Consider the following 26,471-nt stretch of genomic DNA (forward strand, 5'->3'; position numbering starts at 1 on the left):
AGCCTCTTATTGGTAACAATGAATGACAGATAGAAGCTGCAATGCAAATGTTGTCCACTAGAGGGAACTACAGGATAAGAAATAGTGTCCACCTTATCGGCCCTCTTTGCATCAATATGAATGGCTTAATATTTCATGAATTTTTAAGTCAGTCGACTCTTTTGAAACAAGTGTTTTGCAAGATTCTTCAAACCCTATGATTGCGGATTTTAAGATAGGCCTATTATGCAGTACTGTGCAAAAGTCTTAGGCGACCATTAGATTTTGTTTTAGCAATGGAATAATGACTATGTATAATTATTTCTCAGTCTCTTATATAACCAGAAAATACACAAAAACAGTATTAAAAAACCTCCAATTACACTTGAGCAATAGCAGGAACTTGGCTCTATTAAACCTAAATGGAATGGAAAAGGACTGGAAGGCCAACAAAACTTTCAAAATATGATGAGAAGTTTCTCAGATTTTCTTGAGAAAATGGAAGTCCAGGAGGTCACACTAAATACTGATTTTTGCTTAAAGAAGCCATTTGTTCTGATACAAACAGGAAATATGTACACATATTTACTGTATTTCCTGTTTGTATTGTAATGAAGACCAAAACATAAATATGGATGGTCATTAAAACATTGCTAAAACAACAAACCTGGTATGGCCTAAGACTTTTGCACAGTAAGTTACTGTATATTATTAATTATCTTAATTCGTGGAAAGTCAAAGGCACAGAGCGTTATAAAAATCCCTAAATTACTTGTACCCATTTGATAATTTAATTCCATACACTGACAAAAAAGTTTTTGTTTTATGTAAAGAGAAAATCTTATAACAATTTACATGCTTTTTCACTTCATTTTAATCTGTCGTTTTCCTCATAGAAATAAATAGGTAACTATGGTAGCGTAACTGCGCAACGTTCGTTGTTGGTCATATCGCGAAAGAAAGAAAAGCCTTGTGTTTTTAGTTAGGGGTTTCAGAAAGGTGCTCAGCAGTGGCCGTTATGAAACATGGACTCACTTAAACGTACTACCCAATAGTAGCATATGTGTCGCTTCTGTATGTCACGATGGATTGTGAGTGGAACAAGGCCAACAAACGCAACGTCAAATTGATGGACTCTGAGTGCGCATGCGCTCCTCCTTCAGGTGAGCAGAAAGTTCGGATTAGTAACGCACTTATATTGCATAAAAGTTATTAGTTTTCTACTTGGTTATTTGCGTTTTTTCCCAAAAGAGCCTATCAGTAGTTGTTTCTAAGAGTCAGTTTCATGTCAACATTCAGCTGCTATAGGCCTACTTGAAGCTGTACTTATCACGTAAACAAATGGCCTAAACAAGCTAACAACTTATGTTTTTGTTTTTGATACTTACTTAAACGAAACATCTTTAGGTGTCTTAAAGATGGTAATTCATCACATTTAGAAGCTACCACATAAATATTAATAGGCTTGTTTCTTCATAGGCAGGATACACCGAAGTAATCATGGCCATGTTGTCCTGGGCCAAAATGTGGAGAGAAGGATTTAAACAGGTCAGTAGACATTTAAAACGACTTAAAGCAGGCTTTTCTACTGTTTACTGTAACACTCTTGTATTTTTTAACCACTCAAATGTTTACACGGGGGAATTATTTCTGATTTCTGAGTCTAATTTCAAATCCTTTTTAAAATAATAATAATAAATGCGTCTTAAGATGATGATGCTATGTTTCAAGTCTTGTGTATATATATATAATATGCTGTATAGACAGAAAAAATAAATTAATTTGCTGAGCATGTGCCTATACATGGCAATTGTCTCCATCTGCTGGTTATTCATATTATGCCACTTTGTTTTGTTAATGGTTTGTCCAAACCAATAGATAAATGTAATAATGTTCATTAGTTTAAGTATTTATCATGTCAATATTATAAACATTGTGGAACACAATGGAAAAGAAAGGGATATGTAAAATATTAGGGGATGAAAGCCTCAGTCACCATAGCTTCCACTGCATCTTTTTTATTGACATTGAACGTGAATGTCGACGGAGGCCTAACTTCTCTTTTTGTGTCCTACTACAGTTTTGAATGGGTATATTTTAGAGAGAGGTTTCGTTTGTTTGGTTGAACTACTGTATTTGTTAGTGGGTTGTTGCAGCAGCTGGGCACTGGCCCACAAGAGGGCGCCATAATACAAGGATTCAGATCGCTTCAACTCGATCGCTTGTATAATTTTACCAGGATTACGGAACGTTGCTTTGATCTGCCGCTTATTCCAGAATCACTTTTCAGCTTTGTAAATAGTTTATGATAATCTAAAGATTTTTTTTAATAGTTTAAATGCATCCACATTTTCTCCACTCTTTCTTGAACGATTGATCCGCAAAATTAAAATGTAGGCCTATTTGGCATCTGCAAATGTAATTTTGGACTAAACGATTATAAAAAAAGTATTTAATAGTACCGAATGATTTTTATTCTACGTGGAAGTCAGTGTTGCGCTTCTTGAAATACACAACAGTGAACGTCATTACAATAAGAAAAGGATGGAGTATCTTTGCATGAGCTGTTTGATTTTACAGCGTTTTTTGAAGCTTGTAATTAATTTTCTAAAGGGACATGACGTCCGTTAGTTCACAAGAATAGCTGTCCATCTTTTGCTTACAAGTCCTCATTTTAAAAATCAGTCCAGTTAAATACCACTCATCTGTATGAGGAGACTCTGAAGTTAAATACATAAATATATAAGTTAAATATAATTTGATCACGCTAAAATATATGCTTTTAATGTTTACTGTATAACCTTTAGCATTACTGTGGATCTGAATTGGTTTTAGTAATTTGGTGTAGGAATAATTCTTTATGGCTTGAACAAGTAATCCAAAAACAACCACAATCAACATTTTGTTTTATATATATATATATATATATATATATATATATATATATATATATATATATATATATATATATATATATATATATACACACACACACACACACACTGTAAAAAGTAATATGTTATATCTACTCCATAAAATTTTGGCAACAGATTACAAGGAATATTATTAATTAAATTCAACAAATAGAATTGAGTTTGAATAAATCAAATTAATTCCTTAAATGTCAACCATTTAAAACAAGTCAAATTTAAGTAAAATGTAAACAAAAATATCTGAATGACAGACAGATGTCAAAGATGAATTAAGAACTCTTAATTTTTTAACTGCCAACATTGACGACACCTGAGAGAAACACAAGAATTAACAGAGGTTTAGATGTTGATGTTGATTTTCTTGAACATATTTGGTCACCACTATGGTGATCGGTGTTTCATTTAGTTGGGCAGTTTGACTCTGCTTTTTATGTCAGTTTGTGATTTTTGTAGTGGTGTTTGCTAATTTTACACATTTTTACAGTGCACAGAGCAGTTTTATTTGTTTTTTTCTTAAAAATATTGCATTTTACTTTTAGTTCTACAGTTTATAACTACCATTAACCTTGAGGTCTGTCGACTTCCCACAGCTTGCTGCCGTGTTACTTTTCGACAAAGAGTCCAAGGTTTCACTTGAGTATTTGCAGGAACTCACTGTACCTCCCTTCAGCCTCTTAAATGCCTGTATTACCCAAGATAATAATCATACACATTTACGTTATAATTTAATTTGTTGATTAGCTTGATTAGCTACAGATAAACCTCACTCATTATGTATTCAATAAATCACATTATTAAAAAACATAATTCATTATGAGAGCTATGATGGGCAGTTCTGATTTATTGATCCAAAATGATCAAAATGCCACAACACAATTTTAGACGGCAGCAGCTGCGTTCTTTATGGTGGAGATGGAACCTAAATGTCACTGTATTCCTGACGGTCTTCTGTTTTAACATTTTATTCTGCTCCCGAAGAATAATGTAGAGCTAATCTCACCAGATGCTCTGCTTTATCTAAACAAACCTTTAATACTCCAGCACGGTTTTGTAATTAAAAGGGTAATAGGGGTGGTAGAGGGGGGGTCTGGTTTCTTGTGGAGGGGGTTGGGTCTGTCGGTCATGTCTGTGCATTTGAAAACATGTATCATGAATATGCATCTCTTAACCTAGAGCATTAGAGCTGCGGTTGGTCAGTGGATCCGTCTGATTAATGCAAGTTTTGCCTAATATACATACTGCTGAGATCTTCTCCAATACCACAAATATATTATTATTATACTCTCTATATTAGAATAGCTCATTAGATATTAGAAGTTAAAAGATTTAACCTAATTAAAACTGGTAATACAGCTATTTCAGTTTAATTGCAATTAATTATACTGTTTTTGTTTATTTTATTCTTTGTTTCAATTAATTTACTTTTCAGCCTCAGTGAAAAAGATTCCACTCATAGCACAGTCAAGTCTAATTTGAACACGGCAGTATATAGTTAACCTTCAGAAAATTTCCACAGGGCTTTCATTAGTTAAAAAGTATTAAATTCATGTTCATCAAATTATTACTCTCTTCATAAGAGGGTAAAATAATCCTCGCTAATTATAACGTAATAAAACTTGTCATATTTTGTTGTACATTTGGTATTTCCATTTCTGATTCCCAATAGTCTGAGTCAGGCCAAATGTACTAAAATGTGCAACGTTCACATCTGTTTTCAAGCCTTCGGAGTTAAAGGGCATATTTGCAAAAAAAATTTTTTTTTTTTTTTCTCAGTGAATGGTCTCCTCTGCATTCTCCAAATGAATGTGTAGCTAAAGTTAAATACTAAAACCTTCATTTAAAAGCAAATTAATGTAAATTTCACAAGGACAACGGAGGTGGCAAAGTGATTTTCTTTTTGTGCCTGTTTGGAAAGGTAATTTATATTGAGACCTTCAACATCAAATAGTATAAAATGATATATACGTAATTTATATATTTTTTTTAGTATAATGTATATGTTAGAAAACTAGACATCTGAAATGCTTTCATTACAATGCTACATTTTCATATTTTTCTGTCTGCATTGTTGCGGTCGATTCAATATATTTGAATTGTTTGCGATTTGAAAATGCAGGGGGAAATAATGTCAAGATTTTCTGTCCCTGACAAATGCACTCTCGACAGTGATTGGCCATTTATATGTTCCACCTCTGTGTTGCATTGTTTTGAAGTTTGTGTGTTCCCCTTTAAGAAGGGGGCTCTTTGCAGCTGAAGAATTTGCTCTCCTGTCGCTGTGAATGGGGCCCGGGCAGGAGCTTAGCGAGGGGCCCAATGTTTTGTTCTGTTACACTTCAATAGGGCGTCAAGCAGGGTTTGGGCCTGACAGCCTGTGGATTAAAGGCTCTTACCAGAATCTGTTCGCCCCACCCCCTGACCCGCGCACTCCAACAATAGCCTGAAAGAAACACATTCTTAACTCTTCAAGTACTAAGTTGTAATTTGCAGGTGGCTATAGCCTAGCAAGTCCCTCTAGCCCAGGACGATAAGGGTTATGGTGAAAAAAAGGAGGGGGGTGAGGGTGTAAGTTGTAGCCAACCTCCTCTTTTTGCCTCACTTCAGCTTTTCTTATACCTTTAAAAATATAAATGAATTTATCATTGATCTGAAAATCACAGTAATGATCTAGCTTGCAGAACGTGTCGTTGAACGATGGCCTTGAATTCGGAAAGGTACATTATGGTCTAACCCTGCTATCTTTCCAAATTGTAAAAGATACACCGGATGTCAACAGTTTGGGGTTCGTGAAGCAGTCGTTGTTAACAATAGCCAGATGCCTGTTCCGAGCAAACAGCGATGCTCCCAGGGGCTGTAGCGATGACAAACAGTTGTTGTTGCCTTTTGTTTTGACAGCACTTCCGAACAGAGCAAGAAACTTGGAACAGACTTTTTGTTTTTAAATATTTGACACTAAGAGATTTAGATGATAATAAAACGAAGCAAAAAAAAATCTCATAGTGTTAACTATTCTTATAGAATAAGAAAATTCAGCAGGATTTGGTTCAAATGTGTTTAATCTAGATGGACCACTAGGTGGAGCTATTTGAAAGTTCCTCAGCAGTGACAGAGGTGCACAGGTGAAGCAGAGATGGGTTTAAAGTTTGTGTAAGAACTATTATTTACTCCTTTTAAGAGAAAATGGGGGTAACACTTTATTTTAATGTGACGTAGTTACACATTACATGTTCTTACTATAGTAATAACTGTAAATGATGCATAATTACAAGTAACTAATCCTTAACCAAACCCTAACTGTAACTCTATAGTAAGTACTTGTAGTTAATTAATATTACTCAGTACTTATTTGAGTAACATTAAAATAAAGGGTTATGCTTTATTTTAAGGTGTTAGTATTATACATATAAGTATTGAGTAATAATTAACTACATGTACTTATACTAAAGGGTTTGGTTTAGGGTTATTTGCATGTAATTATGCATAATTTATAGTTGTTACAACAGTAACTACATGTAACGCGTAACAGTGACACTGTAAAATAAAGTGTACAAAACTGGTTACAATAAGGTTCCATTTGTTCACATTAGTTTCCTACATGAACAATGAAACAAAAATGCTTCTAAAGTATTTCTTAATCTTCCTTGGTCATACTTTATATTAGTCTTTAACTATTATGTACTTAACCTTCATCAAAAAACATTATTGTTAGGTACAGTGTACTTATTGTGTTCATGTTATATTGCGAAACACTTTTGCTGGGAAAGGTTAGTGACATGTTTGGTGGTATGGGTAGGTTAAGGGGTAATGGAAGGGTCACAATAGGTGTAGTTACAGAAATTAATTACCGCCGTAATTAATGCTGGTATTTCAATTACAAGTACAATGTAAAAAACAAACAAACATGCATGTACACAATAATCGCATTAGTACATGCTAGGTAAAGACACTATATAAAGTGTGACCCTTTAAGTTAATTTTAACATTTACTAATACATTTTTAAAATTAAAAGTTGTATCTTTTAATATTATTTAATGGACCTGAGCTAAAATGAATAAACAATGAACAGTTGTATTATTAACTAACATTAACAAAGATAAATAAACAACTAGTTAGAAACAAATAGTTAATGCATTAACTAATGAGACCTTATTGTAAAGTGTAAAGCAAACATTTTTATCTAAATGTTTACATGTTGTTGGTCCTCAATCTTTCATCATCAAGTTAAAGTGCCACGTAGAACGTAGTAGATCTTTTTGGTCGTGTCAATCAGAGTATTTTCCCGTTGTGCTGAAATAAGGCTCCTCAGAGTATTGCTGTCCAGAAGCTCTCTCGTGGTCCAGCAGAGAGGAGTCGGCTGAGTCAAGCCTCGCTCATCCTTATAGTCCCGGCCGGGTGTGTAACACCAAACTACATCTGGCCAATGATTCAGAGTGTCAGAGTTCACGCTGCATGCTTGCACACACACACTGTGGGTCGATTCACGACTCTTTCCTTGTGGTCAGATGATCAGTTCGATCACCCTTGTTCAGAAAGTCCCACACTGAACGCTCTGTTCATTCATTTTCATATCCTCTATAGCTTCCGTTTCGAAAGCAGAATGCTCCTGGTCCAGGCCTGAGGGACCCTAGCAAAATGTTTTTATTTATGGGGAAAATGACATTGCTGACATTGCATATTGGCTCTAATTGCATTCATGCTCAATGGTGTTTTTGAAAACTTCTCCTTAAAGTGGCAGCCTTTCAAGAGCAGCCGTCTTTTCCCCTCCGTTTTCCTGTCACCAGTAACAGAACACAGATGTGACATAGGGTAGCAATTCCACCTCTATTTGTTTTAGGGTTGATCGAGTTATTTAAAATGTTTGCAGTCCTGGAAAGGGCTAGGGAGGGGAGAGATGGGCGGTGTGTACGTGTGCATGTATGTGAGAAAGAAAAGGGGAGAGAGAAAGAGAGAGGGTAAAGTGTGTTTATGGACCCCTGGCCGCACCAGGTACAGCTAGTGACAGATATGTAAACAGCTCGAGCATGCTGTGAAAATAAAGTAAAGCAGCCAGATTTTAAATGTCTTCTGTTTACTTTGGGATGTTTCCTAAAAGAGTTGAACCGCTAGTTAATTTTCTCCTATACATGTCATAAATCCTTTACACCTGCGCACGTGTAATACAATGTTGAGCTTGTTATGTGACGGCCAATTCATTTTGTTTTTTATTGGAGCCAGGTTTTGTCCTTATTTTTTCATATTTATTATTATTATTATTATTAAAATAGCAAAAATATATGATTTTCATGATCTTATTATTATTAATGATAATAGAAAAATAAACCACTATCATAGCTGTTAATATAATAATAATAATAATAATAATAACAATTATTATAACAGCAGAAAAATGCTATTTTCATATTATTTTTATTAATGATAATAGAAAAAATACTACTGGCAACAACTACAGCAATTTATAATTATACTACTATGACTACTACTTCTAATTATAATGATAAATATTATTTTATTATTATTAATGATAATAGAAAAATATGACTATCATAGTCAATTTATTATTATAACAGCAGAAATATACTATTTTGATGATTATTATTATTATTAATGATAATAGAAAAAATTCTTCTAACATCAACTACAGCAATTTGATGATGATGATGATGATCATGATAACAGAACTAATAATAATAATTATAGTAATTATAATTATTGTTATTATTATGCAGGTTTTATGTACCGATGCATCACTTGAGATTTCCTCCTCAAAAAACTTTTTTTTCAAATCACTTTTGACTATTATTAGTATTATTTTATTATCTGCAGGGTGTTTTGGGGCCATATCTGTGAAGCTCTGTACACATCAAGGTGCCTCAAAGGCACTTTACAAACAGCCAACTGTAACCTTCAAAGAATGAAAGAAAGAATCCAGGCTGCAGTGAAATCTAATCCAGCCACAGCTATAGCTACATGTTTCCCTGCCCCCCTGCTGACCTCTGACTTTGTCTGGGTCATCTAACCTTGCTTGAGTTATAGACAGAACACATCTTGACTCATTCTGGTCCTCTTATGACTCTCTCTTTCTCTCTTATCTGTCCAGTATGTCCCCATTGGGCTGGCAGGAGGAGAAGGAAAAAAAAAAAAAGAACGGATTGGGGACCTCGCTTGCTCGCAGCAGAAATGTCAGGGAGACATTAAACAGTGAAAAGCTGGGTGTGCTTTCATAGCACAACCTGACTGTTTTCCCTCCTATTCTTTTTCCAGCCCCACATATCATCAGTCTTCCACTGGGGCTTTTACTCTGTGATCAGTATGTCCTTGTGTTTGTCGAAGCTATGACTCCTTAGCTATGATTTCTTGCCTAATAAATATTAATATAGGACACTCAGACTTTATTTTATTAGATTATTTTATTTTATTATGCACGAATATAAGGTTAATCAAACAAAAGATGAAGTGACACTAGCGCCACAAAACAAAACTGGAAAACATATTTAAACAGGTTTCGCAGATACTTTATGCACTTCCCATAGGTCAGATAAACAATCCTGTCCCAAATTCATGCCATTGCTCGAGTAATTTTCGCCATTTTAATTGCATGTTTTTACCACAATTTTGCACTTTTTAGGGGGAATCAACCTTACAAATACATCTCTCTTTATAAGCCTCTGCTTATAAAAGGGTTAGTTCACCCAAAAATTAAAATTCTGTCATTAATCTCGCCCTCATGTTATTCCACACCTGTAAGACCTTCGTTCATCTTCGGAACACTAATTAAGATGTTTTTCAATGAAATTCAAGGAATAGCAACATAATTACCGTCATTCAAGGTCTAGAAAGGTATTAAAGACATTGTTAAAATAGTCAACGTGACTACAGTGGTTCAATCTTAATGTTATGAAGCGAAGAGAATACTTTTTGTGCACAAAAAAAACAAAAACAACAACTTCATTCAACAATTTCCTCTCTACCCTGTCGGACTCGTACGCAGTCGAAGCAGTGAACGCAGTGAACGCAGTTCAGCACTCCCGTGTTTAGGTCAGAATGCCGGCTCATTATTGGCCGGCTCCTCCATCAGTCGCTGCTCACGTCAAAAGGCATTGGCCAAAACTGAGTCGCCGTTCTAGGCGTAGAACCTGAAAGCGCTGCAATGAAAATATCAAAGGAGAATGACAGGGCAGAGACGAATATGTTGAATAAATTTGTTATTTTTGTTTTGTTTTTGCACGCAAAAAGTATTCTCGTCGCTTCATAAAATTAAGGTTGATCCACTGTAGTCACACTGACTATTTTAATGATGTTTTTACGACTTTTTTGGACCTTAAATGTGGTGATTTTGTTGCGTTTTTTATTGTGGATAAAAAAAACCCCTCTTGGATTTCATCAAAAATATCTTAATTTGTGTTCCGAAGATGAATGAAGGTCTTACGGGTTTGTCACGACATGAGGGTGAGTACTTAATGACCGAAATTTCATTGATGGGTGAACTAATGGATGGTAAGATGGGATATGATTATTTTAAAGGTGCCCTAGATTCAAAATTTGAATTTACCTTGGCATAGTTGAATAACAAGAGTTCAGTACATGGAAAAGACATTGAGTTTCAAACTCCATTGCTTTCTCTTTCTTATGTAAATCTCATTTATTTAAAAGACCTCCGGAAAACACGCGGATCTCAACATAACACAGACTGTTACGTAACAGTCGGGGTGTACGCCCCAATATTTGCATATGCCAGCCCATGTTCCCAACATATGAAAGGCATTAGACAAGGGCAGCCAGTAACGTCTGAATCTGCACAGGTGAATCAACAGACTAGGTAAGCAAGAACAACAGTGAAAATGGCAGATGGAGCAATAATAACTGACATGATCCATGATAGCATGATATTTTTTGTGATATTTGTAAATTGTCTTTCTAAATGTTTCGTTAGCATGTTGCTAATGTACTGTTAAATGAGGTTAAAGTTACCATCGTTTCTTATTGAATTCACGGAGACAAGAGTCATCGCTATTTTCATTTTTAAACACTTGCAGTCTGTATAATTCATAAACACAACTTCATACTTTATAAATCTCTCCAACAGTGTAGCATTAGCCGTTAGCCACGGAGCACAGCCTCAAATTCATAGAGAATCAAATATAAACATCAAAATAAATACTTTACTCACATAATTCGAAGCATGCATACAGCATGCATGACGAACATATTGTAAAGATCCATTTGAGGGTTATATTAGCTGTGTGAACTTTGTAAATGTGCTGTAATATAATCGAGAGCTTGTGTGGCAGGGAGCACGCTAATTAAAGGGGCAGCGCGCTGAAAAAAATCAGTGCATAGTTAATGATGCCCCAAAATAGGCAGTTAAAAAAATTAATTTAAAAAAAATCTATGGGGTATTTTGAGCTGAAACTTCACAGACACATTCAGGGGACACCTTAGACTTATATTACATCTTGTGAAAAAGCATTTTTGGGCACCTTTAACATCCAAGAAAAGACACACTTCACCTTTACATTTTTGGTTTGTTGGCCTAAAGGTGCGATCAAAATGTAACGCTGACATACTTGGCTTTTTGTCAAGGATAACCACGCTCTCCCTTTGCCAGCTATGATTTGTGGTTAGCTTGAAATCTCTACTTGCGTTTATAGTGATTACAACTGGTTGCGTTTTTGATTAGGGGCTGTTATAATTGGCTGACATTAGATTTGTGGCCGCATGCTGCTGCTCAGCAGGTGGCCCTGGCATGGACTGTCATTGTTAGGATAGAGGCAGCCATTATGTGCGGAAGTGGTGATCAGGAAGTCCTTTTGCCCAAAGCAATGGCTCTGCGGCGCTCTCCTCTAGAGACTAGAAACAACAAAATTGCCAGACAAACACAAACACGTAGGCCGAGCTTAGGCATGTACCTGCAATCCTCCCCCCTCTCTAAATCCTAACTATAACCTCTCCTTAATTGAACGTGATTCGTGAGCCTCCCTTCTTTTTCCCCTGAAGAAGTGCTTTTGTATGCATCCTTTAGTTCCAGGGCCAAAAGGCCCTTTAGTGCCCTTCAGGCATTACTTATTAGTGTTGTAACAATATACCTCTTTCTCTCTCAAGACTCAAAACAGCTTTGAAACTCATCCTGGACTGGTTCTTTTGAGGGCGGGAGACAGCAGGTTATGTGTCCAGGTCTTTCTCGCACACCTTCCTCGACCCCATTGCTCCCACCCGAGAAGGTAAAGCCCCTTTGTCACGTAAGCATACACAAGCAGCCCTTGTTTATTTTATTGAATGTTTATTTCATTTTTTAACGTGCCACTCAAGGCTCCGAGGAGACGCGTGTGTACCTTTCCTCCACCCATGTAAACACAGCATATTTCGCCACTCGTTTCCCGCTGTAAAAAGTTTATATCTGTAATCTGTTAAGTCAGATATTTTAAACAACATCTCGCCGTGTTTATAAATACTGCCGGGCCGCTGTAATGAATTTACGGTAATGTGTTTTTTTTTTTTTTTGTCTTCTCTATCACTTCAAACCTTTTGCGGACAAGCCAAACGAAAATCCTGTAAGATTGTTTAGGTTTGAAATGAAAACAAAACAAAAAATGACAGAAATAGAAAATGTTGGTGTGACAGACAAAACAACATGAGCGCAAACACTTCTGTGTGTAGGATGAAGACAAACAAGTGGCGAGAGTGTGTGTAAATCTGAACTGATACTGATGAGGTGAATGATGAAGGATGAACACACTGTTATAGATTATTATGACCACCGGCACAGTCGTTTTTCACTGTGAAATATACACTGCTGATGATTTAGGGAATTTTTTTTTTTTTTTTTTGCTCTCATGATAAGTGTGTATTTATTCTGTTGGATTTTCATTTGTCAGTGTGTACAACTGAAATAACACTTTAGCTTGCATTAACAGACACCATGTGCAAATTATTCTTCAAGTATTGTTAAATGTTTGACAGAATTCTAGGGTGTTTTCGCATATTGTTTTTCGAGTAAAAAGAATAAATGTTATTGAGATTCAGTGGGAGGGTTTTTGTCTGTTTTTTTTTTTTTTTTTTTTTTTTTTTTTTACTGTTTCTGTAGTTTTATCACATTTTTTCAGTAATCATAGTGACAGGAAATTGTGGTGGTAGAATGGGATCAGGTTGGAGTTAAACTATGGCTGGACCTCCAAATACTATTGGAGCAATTCGCAAATTGCTGTCAATTTGTTTGACCATGGAGTAATGAATGAATAGTTATCCATATAGTACAAATGACTGCCATTATTTTAGGTGGTAACATACTAGAGGCTGCCCAAGGCTACAGCGCTAAACAACGGAAATAATTCTTTCTCATTTCTTTATTTACTGCCGTCCATGTTTATCCATGTTTAGGATAAAGTTAGAAAAATAATCGATAGTTTAATCACATCCATAGTTTTGTTTGGAATGCGTTGCATTTGTTGAAGCACTTGGATACTGTTTTAAGGAAATCCAGTCATTTTAATAAGTATCCACAATTGGGAATTTTGCATGAGGCTGAAAGTTTTTCCCATGCAGATTTCGCAGCAGGTTAAAGATGTGTTTGACCAACAGAAAGCAGCTTGGTTTGAAAGTGACTTCATACATTGGTACACTATTGATAATAGACAATGGACCTTTTTTCTGAAATGTTGTTAATGTGAACGCACCATTAAAATGCATTAAATCAGATTTGAAAATCTGGTATCTGAAGAGGACAGTCTGAATTCAAAGTCTGGTAACATCCTGTCTAGATACTAAGATACTTAATTTGATTGGATTTTGAAGACCTGATAGATCCTTCACTGCCAATAATATCCCTATGTGCAGTTTGTGTTAAAAATAAAAAAAGGCATTTGATACTTACAAACAGTGTTGGGGAAAGTTACTTCTAAAAGTAATGTATTACAATATTGCGCAACCTCCTAAAAAAGTAACTAATTGCATTACTTAGTTACTTTTTATGGAAAGTAATGCATTACATTACTTTTGCATTACTTTTTCTCATCTGGGCTGGGCTGTTTGTTTGTTTGTTTTTATAACAACAAAAAAAGTTATATTTTTTTGCATATATAAAGGCACATTCACACCAAAAGTGAAATGAATAAGCCTCAAGCCCAGAACACACCAAGCTGACGCCGACGAACTAGTGGCGACGAAAGCAAACTGCGGGGTTGCTTACATCGGCAGCGTTTGGGTCCAAAGTTGCCCTGACACACCAAACCGACGTTTGACACCCGACGGCCAAGTAGCATGTCCGTTCTGCGCCTGCGTAAGAAGAAATGCCTTTCCGTACCAGCAGGTGGCAGTAGCTGAACAGCCAATCAGAATGATCAGATGGCCCGACTTAACAACGAGCTCTGATGCCAATTCAACATGTCAAATCGGCCAAAAAAAAGCAGACGAGGACCAACTTCAGCCGACGGTGTGGAACACACTCAGAAAACTGCCCTGACGGCGGACCGTCAGCTTGGTGTGTTCTGGGCTTCAGGCTGAAGGAAATGTAAATTCACGCTTGTACAGTAGAGGGCGCAGTTCAAACAAACAAGCCTTTCAGCTGTTGCATGCCATTTTTAAATACAGAAGAATAGAAACCAAGAGAAGAAGTAAATGAGTAAATGTTGCGCATTTAGTCTAAAACTAGTCTAGAATAATCATCATGTTTACACAGCACGCACAAAGCCTTAATTCCGATTTCTTTCAACATGGGGACAGGCAGAGGTGTCAGTCAATAAATTGCAAAACAAAGTAACTTGCGTTACTTATTTGAAAAAGTAACTCGGATATTTTGTTGTAAACGTAAAAGTAATGCGTTACTTTACGAGTTACTTGAAAAAAGTAATCTGATTACATTACTTGTAATGCGTTACCCCCAACACTGCTTACAAATGTCATCATAACTTCTGAACATTTTATTTGATCAACTTTTAAGTATAAGCTTGGTCATCTCCTTTCATTTTGTTTTAGATGTCTTGCAAGCTTCCTTTGGTGACGGACACGGTGAGAGCGTGTTAGTCGTATCTAAACATTGATAAACTCCAAGTTAGTCTTGGGCAGTGCACTGTTGTACCTCTAAATCAGCACAGCTTTCTCTTGACAAGCTAATATCTATATAGAACGTTTGTCAATTCACATCATTCTCTGATATTGTCCTTGCATTATAAACCATTCATTTGTCAATGTGATGAAACAATCGTGAACCTTGCGAAGCTCCAGCGTGATGTCACATTATATTGGGAACAATCTGAAGTTCCATCAGAGCAACACAAAGAAAGGTGGACGTGCGGCTGAGGAGGGAGTCGTTCTTCATATTCCCTCAGATGTGAGGGGCCGTATATTAAAGCAGTCAAATTGTAGTGTGTGGATGATTGGTGGCAAGAACCTGGACAGGGAAGATTGCTTGTGAGAGTAGCCTCGCATTAAGCCTGTCAATGTACGAACAGTTCACAGGAGAGAGCTATAATTAAGCCTCCCTCATCCAGGAGAGGCTCTCCATTATATTCAAATTAAGCATGAGTGATTTTGATCAATGTATTCTGAAGGTATATGTGTGTTGATAGCCTTGGAGAGGCATGGGATTTCATCTCCATGTCAGACAAACAGAAGAGAGAGAGAGAGAGAGAGAGAGGGTGACAGACACAGCCATTTTTTGAAAAGATTCAAGACACAGTTCTTTTTGTTTGGATTATGATCGTAATGTCTCGTAAAGTTGTGGAAAATGTCAAATCGCCTGTCGTCATATCCGTCTGCGAGTGTGTGTTCCTGTGCCTCAAACCAATTGATTTGTTGCCGTCACCGAGAGTGATAAAACGATTCCTTTTCCTGAGCGCTCACGACCACATCTTTGGAGAACAGTTTGTTCAATTCAATAGCTCAGAGACGTAAAGAGCGGGCGAAGTGGTGAAGTTCCTCCCATAAATCTCAGCTGAAATATGACTTCTCCAGTCTTTTCCTCACGGCTCGAGTGTGGAGGCATGCTTGAATCTGACATTAAATGCCCCTCTCGTCTAAGTGAGCGCAAGACTTATGGCGGAAAAGTTACACTTCCAGAGCAACAGATAGTGACCAGAAGTATCCAAGCTTTAAACAAGCTGTATGAATTGTGTTCAAGTCCTTACTGGTTTATCTGTCCAGGAGAGCTATAAAGAACAAGAAACAGACTCTGAGGCAATAAATTTGACTATTATTTGTTGGCCAGAGCAAGTATAACATATCTTTGTTGAATATGTGAGAGCATGGGAGTCACTTTTTTAAAAAAGTGCTGGATGGAGTGCAAAGATGTGCAGGTTCTTTTGTCACAAGGTGCCAGAGGCTTAGATCATGAATTAATTAGATTATGCACAGTTAATTTAAAATGATCTTTTAGTGTTTTGATATTGTCAGTAATATTATTAAATATTAGTTGTTGTTTTTTTCTATTTTAATATATTTCAAAATGTAATTTATTTCTGTGATGGCAAAGCTGCATTTTTAGCAGTCATTAGGCTACTCCAGTCTTCAGTGTCACATGATCCTTCAGAAATCATTTTAATATGCTGATTTGGTGCTCAAGAAACATTTCAGTGTTGAAAACAGTTTTGCGCTGATTATTTTTATGGGAACTGTGATGCACGTAATTTTTTTAAAAGTTCAAAAGTACAGCATTTATTTAAAATAGAAATCTTTTGTAAAATGATAAATGTCTTTAATATCACTTTTAATCAATGTAATGCATCCTTGCTGAATAAAAGTATTAATTTCTTTCCAAAAAAACGAACAAAAAAAATTTGCTGTATGAGGGTTTTCAGATTGACAGTAAACATCAAGTTCTAATAAACAGATTTAATATGTTATAAACTTGAATTTTGTTTTGTGTTTTAAAAAAAAAAAAACATGTCATGATTTCCTGCATTATGCACCTTTTTTTGCTTTCCATCTAGCACAATTATGTGCCTTATGGTCAGAGTCAGGTGAACCTGAAACCATTTTAGTCATTCAGGACTTCCTTAAGACAGACTAAGTGAATACTCTTTCAGGAAACCCACTTACTAGTTGATTTCAAAAATGCTGTTTTACACATCCCTAACATGTCCCTACCATAAAAGACACAAATATGCATATCTAACTGAGTGGTAGAGACCGAAAGCGAGAGATTGTTATCTGTCTGCATTGAAAAAGAAACCACCGTGTTAGGTTTCTGTAGGAACACAGTGCTTTTGTGTTGCACTGCTGGCTCTCGCCAACACTAGTGTCTAACAGGCTGGCGAATTAAACGCTCTGGCTCCCTCGAACCTCGCTTTCCTCTCACACTAATCTTGCTGTATTACCTTCCAGGATCGCCGTGCTGTTTTAATATCTGTCACTACCTTCCTGGATTTTACGACCGTGCTTCCTCCCCTTTCATTTGTCCTCTTTTTGTTTGACTAGCCTGTCTCACCCTTTTGTATAATTCTGTCTTTGTTTGATGGGAGAAATGAGAGTGATTTCAGGTCTGGTCTCTGCTCTATCTCCGGCTGTTTTTCTCGTCTGTGCCCAAGCTGTCGCTCGGAGAATGCGCCCGCTCTTTCGCCGACAAGTTGTTGTAAACACTCTGATTGCAGCGCTAACCGGTCTCGGGGTGCGCTGCACCTGTGTTTCATTGGTAACGGCCTAGCAACAGGTCCATCATTACAACGGAGGTAATCTATTAGCCTTAATGAGGCCTGGCGGAGAGATGCATTGATTTTTGCTGCTGCAGTCTGAACACATGTGTTTATGTCCCACTCAGAGAGAACTTAATGTCTCTGACAACAATAGCGCTAGAAACAATGGTAGTTCTTTATTTCAATAGCCCACTTTAGACATTCTACTAACTAAAAGTAACTTTGCATCTAACTACCAGTCATTAGAGTATTAGTTGACTGTCTGCTTATATTGCAAACACTTTATTTTGATGGACTCCATCTGAAATTCTGTTGAACTTTGCAAGTACGTGTCAACTTATCCTACTAACCCTAACCTAACAGTCTACTAATACTCTGAGAGTTAGTTGACATGTAGTTGCAAATTAATGACAGTTTGTTGACATGTAGTTTCAAAGTTACTTAAAAAGGGGACCATCGAAATAACCGAAACAACTGCTTTCATCCTGCTAGGGTCCTGAACACATTTATTAAAAATATATAGTTTGTTTGGAAAAATGGAAGCATAATTAAATTTTTCAAACTTAGCGTCCCTGTTATTTAAACAATAAGCTGCTGTTTCAGTCATTGCCATGAATGATTACATTTAGACCATGTCCTGTATACTTTAATGACATTCTGCCATGACAGACGGCATTCAAAAACGGTCCAAAACATTCGGTATGCTGCTGACATTTCATGAAGGCCTTCTTCTTGTTTTTTTGCACTTTATGTACTTGTATATTTCAAAGCTCCTATCTTGTCAAGATTCAAAGCTTTGCCTTGTTATTATTGTAAAACCTGAAAGGCCGGAGCAGAACTAATTCGATATGCCCTTGTTAGTGAAGGCCGTCAAATAGAGTGTTGGTACCTTGGAAAAGCTTCATGGAATTGTGTTCCACTATTTAAGCTGGGCTCTTGCCATTTTGATGTTTGCTTTTATGTCCCAGGCATATTATTTTGTTATTATTATCCGAAACAAGACACACACAAATTGAATATTATATTTAAAAGTCAATTTCATTGAGGAGATTACGCAAATCAGCCTCATTCTTTTCCGTCTCGGCTGCCTCCATATTGATGCATCTCTTAATTTGCACTGGTTTACTCTATTCATTTGTCAGAGCCTTGCCTGAGATCTTTTCATGTTTTGCTCCTAGCTTGCGTTCCTTCTTTTTGCATGGTTATGGCATTTGTGTTTGTTCTCTTCCACCTTCCAGAAAATCAAACCTTAAAAGCAATTACCTGCCGACATTTAATGTGCTCAAGCAAGGTGAATTTCATTTCGCCCTGACTGGCTGAAAACCCTGAGCATGGCAGCTGCCTTTTCGGCATCGCAATAAAAACGCTGCGTACTGTAACGAGACCGAAAAGCGTAAAGTATTCCTAGTGTGTTATTGGTCATTTTTATGATGTTTGGCCATTTTGGTCCTAAACTGCAAATCCTTATGTGGAATTTTCTTTATTGGCCCTCGTGAAGGTCAGCCAAAGATCTCTGCGTCGGGGAAACTATCAAAGCCCATGCCTGAGCCTTTGGGGGTCTGGGGTAATAGCCCTCCTGACCAGGGGGAAAGAGAAACCTCTGATTGCCCAACATTTTACAGAGCACATGTTTGTCATTAACACGTCCTACTATGGTAGTTACAGATGTGATTAAAACAACCTGGGAGACAGGTGGGTCGTGGAGCCCCTGATTTGCAGGCTCTTTGTTCTGGTCCTGCTCACATTCTGTGACCGCTTGGGTTTTGGGGGGTTTGTTGCACTTGGGTTTGGATTGGGTGGAAGCACAAAGCTGCATTTTTCCCCCTGTTGAGGCCCACTCATCAATTTTAGCCCTGACCTTTGGGTATTTATTTTTCCCTTGCTCTTTCTTTTTTTCTTCTCTGTTTTCATCCATTCCTTGGAACTTGGTGGTATTTCATTTTGGAGGTCAGGAAGTTTCATACGGTGAGTGGAGTGAATTGTCTGGGACCGAAGACATACTTTGAACACAGATCAGTGAATGAACGAATGAGTGAGATCCATGGAATGCAAATGAATGAGAATTTAAACAGTGATATTCAAAAAATTTGGACAGCTGGACAAGTAACATTAGAGGCTTGTTTAATGCTGTACTAACAGGACTTGAGCATAGCTAACCAGAAAACAGATGATTTAGCAGTCAGTTGCTTTCTGTCTCTTCCTTTGTTATTTTTTCCCCTTCACTTTCAAAAAACAAGCAATTTTTCTTCTAAAAATCCAAAAACACCACACAATTCAATTCCTGAATTTGATCTGAATTGGAATTGAGGTAGGAAACAGGATACAGAATGTGTGTATATATTCAAATATATCATATTTAGCTTACTTTTCTGGGCCAGGGTGGAATGACACTTGTGTTGAATTTCTTTGAATTACAATTCAGTAAATTCCTCTTCCTGTCAGTAAAATTCAACTTCCTGTAAGGTGTGGCCAATTAATTTTACATTCGCACTGATGAACTGAAAGTGAGCCAAGCCTTTAATTCAGTATTTTTCACAAACCTGCAGCAGAAGCAAGCAGGAGTCGTCTACGCTCGCTTTCAGAGTGATGTGTTTATAGTAAGCAGCTTTTGAGGAGAATCATGTCCTTTTATGGTCATTCTCCATGCTTTGCAAATATGCACTAATGTGATGGCATCTCTCTAGCCTTTTCTCTCACTCTATTGCTCTCTCTCGCTCCAATCCCGGTGATGAGGTACCAACGAGGGCCGCCGGTGTCAGGACGGTCCACCATCCTGTGACTCATCCACTTGTAATCTCTCGTGAAAGTGCCTTTTAAAGTGTTCGCATGAGTACGTGTGTGTTTTTGAAACCCTCAAAGGCCTCTGACAGAGGTTTGTTTTTACTTCGGACATGTAAAAGCCTCACTCAGGAGTGTTTAGGTTAGAGCGCTGCTGTCTACGGCCCTCGGTCCACTTACAGCATGCTGTTTGGGAGTGTGCTTAAGAGGAGTTATCTGCATCTAACATATACAAACACGCATACAGACATGCTGCAACTATCTTAACGTGACTAATGCATCGGCTTTGCTATCAGACAAGAGCTGAAAGCGCTCAAGGCATCTTGTGTGGTTGTATAAGGGCCATTTGTCCTGACACAGCTCTCATATGGATGAAATAAAAGCGGTTAGTGCTAGTGATTAATAAATAAACCTACATAAAAATGTTTCTGTTTGGTGTAGTTTAGCAAAATGTCATTATTCACATCCTGTAAGCTTGACATTTTGACCTTGACATTACAAGACGAGTGGCAACTCTGTAAGCTTTTTCTGAAGTTATGTCTGAGTGTTCAAAAAAAGACACAAGGAGAAAATGTCATATTTCAAAGCTATTAATATGTGCGTAGCACGACAGGGAATGTATTAAGTCATGTTCCTTATTAAACCTCACTAATGCCACATTATGTAGCATGTCATCAATTAAAATCAATCATTGGAGCTGAGGCATCATGAATTAAAGATGCTCTGAAGGTGGACAGCACATGTGTCTGGATGATTGGTGTGGGCTTTGTTCTGGGCTGCGTTCTGGCTAGATCAGTGACCATAGTTCATTTGATGTTTGAGATCGGTGTAGTCTCAGTATGATATTGCACACATTTTTAAAGCTGTTTGAATGATTTTTTGTAGCTTAGTCATATCAGCCATTTCAATATTGTCTACAACATTATCAGTGGTTGGTGGGTTGGGTTGTCGGAAGTACTAGTCAGACTTAACTGACGAACTTAACCATTATTTATTTATTTTTCACATTTTGTAGCCAACAATTACATTTTTATGTGCCTATACCAAACAGTTTAGATGCCAATTAACAGTTAAAGTCCATTTTTCATCATTCTGCATTTATTTCTGAGATTTTACTTTAAAGGGGACCTATAAATGCCCCTTTTACAAGATGTAATATAAGTCTCTGGTGTCCCCAGAATGTGTCTGTGAAGTTTCAGCTCAAAATACCCCACAGATCATTTATTATAGCTTGTCAAATTTGCCCACATTTCGGTGTTAGCAAAAACATGCCTTTTTTGTGTGTGTCCCTTTAAATGCAAATGAACTGCTGCTCCCAGCCCCTTTCCAGAAGAGGGTGGAGCTTTAACAGCTCACGCTTCGGTTGCTCAACAACAACAAAGCTGGAGAATCTCACGCAGCCAAAATGAAGATTGTCAGTAATGGAGTTCAGCCTTACATTGTTGAAACCCCTTTCCAGAAGAGGGTGGAGCTTTAACAGCTCGTGCTTCGGTTGCTCAACAACAACAAAGCTGGAGAATCTCACGCAGCCAAAATGACGATTGTCAGTAATAGGGGTGGGAATCACAGGTTAATGCACGATACGATACTGTCACGATATTTTGCCCACGATAACGATATATCACAACACCAGCGATTCTGTGACAGACGATATATTGCAAGAAAATCATCCACGATATATCACGATATCTGTAAATTAAGAAAAATGCATCAGAAAGTCATATGATTATGTATTTAATTTATTAACGTATATTATTTGAACATGTAATGGTGTTCAGCCTTACATTGTTGAAACCCCTTTCCAGAAGAGGGCGGAGCTTTAACGGCTCATGCTTAGGTTGCTCAACAACAACAAAGCTGGAGAATCTCACGCAGGAAAAATGACAATTGTCAGTAACGGTGTTCAGCCTTTCATTGTTGAAACCCCTTTCCAGAAAAGGGGGCAGCTTTAACAGCTTGCGCTTAGGTTGCTCAACAACAACAAAGCTGGAGAATCTCACGCAGCCAAAATGACAATTTGAAAAGTGTTCAGCCTTACATTGTTGAAACCAGAGTCAAACACTGATGGAGAGACTCAGGAAGAAGTTAAAACTTTTAGAATGCATCTGGACATTTCTGAATGGTTAGTGGATGCATTTATGTAGTTGCTGTGGAGTTGAACTAGCATGTGCCGTCATGTTAATCTTTTGTGCAAATCCAGCGTTGAATTGACCCTCGTTTGTGAAGCAGTTCGGCATAATATGACGGCATGGTAACAACTCTCTACTACAACTCTTCCTCTTCTCTAAAGCAGACCAGCATGGCCTCACCCCCTTTGTTACGTGTTCCCAGGGCAGGGTTTATGTAAATTTGAGGGTTACTGATGTCACCAACTCGGGAAGAAGCTCACTGTAGTCCCTACCAGCCGTTTGTCGTAGTCCTTAAAAACCGATTTCTTTAAAAGAAAATATCTCCCTTTGCATTGAACTTTGAGCATCGTAACTTTGCAGATGTTTTTTATGCCCAAAAAGCAACATTACACACCAAAGATAAAAAAGTGAAATCATAACCAAGGACCCCTTTAAAAAATAAATGACTTTTTGTGTTTATTATAATGAAAACAGGTTATTTGTTAAACTTGTTAAATCTCAGTCTGCATAATAGCACAAAATACACATTAGCAAATGAAAAAGAGTAAAAAGGCTATTTATTTATAACATTTTCAAATCTGGTCATCTGTGTTTTCCCTTATAAAGATTTACTTTGGTAACCATAGTGTCTGACAAAACATCATAGACATTAATGTGATTGTTACTATTAATACAACTGTGGTAACTAGGTATTAGCCACCACTGTCTTAAAATGTTTGTATGATATGTAAATTATGGTTGTTTGAAAAGGAATTAAACATTTGATTTCATTGTAAATCATAGATATTGACTCAGAATTTTAACTGCTCTTTTACCATTAATGGACATCACAACCTTTTGTTTTCCAAACCTTTTCAACTTTTAGGTATTTAGGTGATCTGATCCATTTCGCAAGCTCTGTATAACTATATTACATTGAAAAATAACATAAAATTCATTACATTAAAAACATTGGCTGCTTATTAAGTTCATGTTCACCAGACGTTGATCAGATGTGTTTCTTAATTGACATTCAAATGGGCCATGCTTGTTTAAAAACAGCTTTAATGCAGACATATATATATATTTTTTTTAAATTGATCTGCAGTATATTTAACTTTGAGACATCTGACAATAACTTTATGAGCATTTAGTGTTGAACATAGTGGTTTTGTTATAAAAGCAAGGTGCTGCTAACTTTGGAGACACAACTTCTCAGAGAGTTTCAGCATGCTTACAGTCCAAATGTTACTGTTAGTGCACCACCGGCAGGCAATTAAACAATGCTAATTAGCCTCACTATCCATCATCAATACATTTAAAGGTAGTTTATATATAAATGGAGAGGTAAACTGGCTTTTCTTGGGGTTGTTGGGCAGATCATCTTCTGTGTGTGTGGCTTTGATTAGATACACACGGTGAGGCCCCTAATCTGCCATTCATCTGCACAGGAATTTCTCAGTTTCGGAGGGGCCTCTGAGAAAACTTTCAACGCAAACAAACAAAATATCAGCTTACCCTGCCTCGCAATATCCCCTCTCCGATCTGGGGACGCTGAAGCAACACACTGTTTATTGTTTCAGAGTAAACTCCGCTGTTGCATTGCTGCCGCCCTAATTAGATTTTACCTGCCTTATTTTTCTTTTTCCCCACCCTTGCTTTTTATTCTTTACTCTTAAAAAGGTGATGTTTTCATGGACCACTGTAAACCACAGGGTGTTTGGAGAAACAAGCTTTCCGAGAAGAGAACTCTGATGGGAATGCGACAGACATCTGAGAGTTGAATTGCTTTTGTTCTGTAGAAGATTTTTCAAATATGTTTACGATATTAACAACTAAAGTAAGATAAAAGCTTCCGATGCTCGAGTTTCGGTAATGTCTGAGATGCTTCCTCCCTCTCTCCTCCTTACTTTTTCAAACATACTCCGCCGTACCTCCAGGGATAACCGGAGTGTTTCTTTGTGATTTGATTTGCCCCAGTGTGGCCATGAGAATGCAGGCACTCCACAGTAAACCCCCAGGGTTGCCACCAGGCAGATCCACCTCTTCCTCATTCACCTAAGGGGCCTGTCACCCTTTCCTGGGGGTTGCGATGCACCTCTCTTCACAGACACTAGGGTGAGGTATATTATCAGGGGGAGCCTGTCTACTCCCCGAACGTAGGGCTTGCACCTCGCTCGTGTGCACAGAGCTCGCTTTGGAGTCTCTCGGCAATGACCGTCTGATGTTGATTGCCTTGGGAAATTTTAGTGTTGTCAGTCACTACGTTTCCTTTCATCGACTTTCCTGAGCCACGTTCTGTCATTTTTTTTTTTTTTTTTTTTTTTTTTCCCCGACCCAAATGTCGTGGAATGCTAAGAAAGTGTCATAGAAAGTAGATAAAATTAAAACTTTTACAAATTTAAACATAAACACACATCTTCTAAAACTTTAAGAAACCTTCAAGTGCCTCGGGATGAATTCTCACAGGTACCTTAAACTCGTGAAGAGGTTTTCAAGTGTGCGTTTATACGCTTGTCTCTTTTGTTTACTATGTTTGCACTTCTTTTAATTTTCTCTGTTTTGGAAAAAGTAGACAGCTTGTCACTAGGCTCGCTGACCTCACCCCATCACCCGTAAAGTCCTCTTATGGTATTGTATATGCAAGCAATGGCACTTTGTTTTCTTTTATAGACTTCATGCCTTACATGGAGGCACACAGTGGCTCCTGCCAGCGTTGTGTATCACAGAGGGACTTTTGCATTGTGTATCGGCTAGAATAAACTGTAGGAGGCACACTGGGGTCAAATCTCCACTATCAAATCCTTGGATATATTGGATAGGATGTCAGCGATCTTTCAAACATGACATGTCAGTGTTTAGAAATGAAAAGTACACCACAACAAAAGGGGGAAACCTAATACGCTGTGCCCTGATGCACACTTATCGGCTCACTTCAAAGTGCGCTTGTCAATGCAGATTTTTCTCTCCATCTCTCCATTTCTGTCAAATAGCGGTGCCCCCCTGAGCAAAAAAGTACAGACAATATACTGAAAAAAAAAAAAATGGGGGATAGAAAATAGAGGATTTTCTTTTTCTTTTACTCACCCTCCTCTGTTAGCTCCCCCCTCTCTTGCCCCCTGATCTCAAGCCTCGCTCTCTCCACGCACTCATGGGGAATGTTTGGAGGCCCTGTTCATATTTTGTTTGCACAATGCATTCCTGCAGGCTCTTTATTTATGTCAATCTCCCCTTTGATCAGGGTCCGCTTACCCACTCGGTTCCTGTGAGTGAAAGAACCCACCTGTGAGGCAGCGGCCAGGGCTCTGGATTCTTGGGAAAGTTTACCGTCAATTAATATGGCTAAATTATTTCTTCACATGGCAAACTACTTATGTAAGGTGATCCTGGCTGGTGGCTGATTCCCTGACATCTGGGTTGGATATTCTGCACAGATGGTTCTACCTGCTCCGGGAGTCTCTTTTTATTTTGTTTTCCCTCCGTCCTTTCTTTCTCGCTTGGGTTTTTTTTTGTGTGTGTGTGTGGGTGAAAGGTAGGCCACGGTTGAATGCTTGGACAGAGTAATACAACCAGTAGGGAAGTGTAGGGGGCTGTTTTTCTATCTTTCATTGTTTAGTTGTAGCTTACACACAGAGGAGACACATTAGTGCAGGGGCTAACTTTTGAATGCTAAAGTGACTATTAAAAATATTTATTATATTTATGTCATGACAACTCTCTGAATGTTTGATATGGATAATAGATATGACAGTGTTGATATGTTTGGTCTTGGCAGTATAGATCTGCTACGCTGCTGCTGCTGTTATTGCTGCTGCTGTTGATTATTGCTGCTGGTGCTGCAGAGCAAGCACAGAGGCTTGCTACTGCCATTACATACACGACATGCTGCTATGAGCAAATAAGACATGCTGCTGCTGTGTAATAGCATACATTAATTACTTCTAGCAGATCAATACAAGTGGGGCTGGGGAATGTGGAGGGTTCCTGAAAGCGAGCAGCAGACGCTGACCAAGTATTTAAAAGTTGGGCAGCAAGCTCATTGGCTACTGATATA

The 26,471-nt window shown here is 37.6% G+C and overlaps 1 protein-coding gene across 5 annotated transcripts in view; it reads left to right on the forward strand.

Annotated features, from left to right (window-relative positions):
• The first annotated feature begins 980 nt into the window (after positions 1–980).
• Positions 981–26,471, forward strand: part of foxp4 (forkhead box P4) — a 363,043-nt gene continuing 337,552 nt past the window's right edge. The window contains exons 1-3 of one of the 5 annotated variants that reach the window (XM_048172845.1): positions 981–1,142; positions 1,459–1,527; positions 12,010–12,128. The gene's annotated coding sequence lies outside the window, so the exon portion shown is untranslated. The other 4 variants (XM_048172841.1, XM_048172843.1, XM_048172842.1 and 1 more) reach the window with 4 other exon arrangements.

This window comes from Megalobrama amblycephala, linkage group LG21 (genome assembly GCF_018812025.1).
Source record: "Megalobrama amblycephala isolate DHTTF-2021 linkage group LG21, ASM1881202v1, whole genome shotgun sequence".
NCBI lineage: Eukaryota > Metazoa > Chordata > Actinopteri > Cypriniformes > Xenocyprididae > Megalobrama > Megalobrama amblycephala.